The sequence below is a fragment of the Echinops telfairi genome, unplaced genomic scaffold, assembly GCF_000313985.2.
Source record: "Echinops telfairi isolate 266 unplaced genomic scaffold, ASM31398v2 ScPeMD7_70;HRSCAF=299, whole genome shotgun sequence".
Classification (NCBI taxonomy): Eukaryota; Metazoa; Chordata; class Mammalia; order Afrosoricida; family Tenrecidae; genus Echinops; species Echinops telfairi.
In genome coordinates, this window is record NW_022103968.1 from 12,568,815 (window position 1) to 12,570,303 (window position 1,489).

Sequence of the window (1,489 nt, forward strand, 5' to 3'; positions counted from 1 at the left end):
CACGGAGCACAAGGGTAGAGTCCTTATAGCTTTCTTCACTCAGAGTATCCCGTTCTGCGACTGCATCATCAAAGCTGCTTTTGCCAACCTGCAGGCACAGTCGGGGGAATGAAGAATTTCATAGTGGAATACAGAAAAGTTGAGCGCAAGACCTAAACGAATGGGGTGTGTTGGTGGAAGAGCTGCCACTGCAATATCACTAGCAGCTTTATAAGCCACGAGGCTGTTCTCTGCAGCCCCCTTCCTGTCAGTCCCTGGGGCAAACGCAGTCAGATCCCTGTGGTAGTCACCTGTAGTTTTCTAATAGAAAACCTAGAACTCGCCAGTGTTAGCTGCTGGAATAAGGTGGCTGTCCAGTACATCCAGAATGCCACGACAGATTAACTTTAGTTCCGTTTCAACCATTTGCCGATATTTCCGAATCATTTTCAGTTTGTCCTCTCCTCCCTTGTTTTCTTCTTCCTGTGGAACGCTGCTGATTATTCTCCAGGAGGCTCTTCTAGCTCTAATCACATTTTAAAAATCGTTTTATCGGGCACTCAAACAACTCTTATCACAATCCATACATCCATCCATTGCGTAAAGCACATTTATACCTTCCTTGCCCTCATCGTTCTTGAAATATTTGCTCTCCACTTAAGCCCCTGGCATCAGCTCCTCATTTTCATATGCAACTGATAGGAGGCTTCTTTCTTCAACTGTCAACTCAACATCCATCCCTGCTCCTTTCTTCATAGATTCCACCATTCCGTCGTATTGCTCAGCCTACTCCGCCAGCTTCACCTGGTACACCAGACCCTCCCAATCATCCATAGCAGCTCAAAAAGGGGCTGCGAGACAGCGTCTCCAACTCCCTCAGCTGCTTGCTCCGTGTTCGGGCAGCAAAATGAACACTTGTTCTTATAACCTGGCATTCTGTGATGCTCACCTTCCCAACACAATCGCTGGAGACAAATGAGTGTTTAGCAAATGTGGTGAAGAAAGCTGATGGTGCCCAGCTATCAAAAGATATAACACCAGGGGTCTTAAAGGCTTGAAGGCAAACATGCGGCCATCTAGCTGAGAAGCAACAAAGCCCACATGGAAGAAACACACCAGCCTGTGTGATCATGAGGTGTCGATGGGATCAGGTATCAGGCATCAAAGACCCAGAACAAAAAATATAGGCAATTGGACATCCCCTTACAGAAGTGTCACAAGGAAGAGATACACCAGTCAGGGTGCAGTATAGCACCAACTAAACCAGCAGTTCTCAACCTGTGGGTCTTGACCCTTTTGGGGGCTGAATGACCCTTTCACAGGGGTCAGCTGATTCATAACAGTAGCAAAATTACAACGATGAAGTAGCAATGAAAATAATTTTATGTTCGGGACCAGCATGAGGAACTGTATTAAGGGGTCGTAGCATCAGGAAGATTGAAAACCATGGACTAAACATACAGCTTTCCTCTAGTTCTTTCATGCTTCCTCCCCCCCCATCATGACCCCA

General features: G+C 46.5%; 1 pseudogene; it reads right to left on the reverse strand.

The window, feature by feature from the left end:
* LOC101650008 overlaps window positions 1-813 on the reverse strand; it is a 4,212-nt pseudogene extending 3,399 nt beyond the window's left edge.
* Between the last annotated feature and the right edge of the window lie 676 nt (window positions 814-1,489).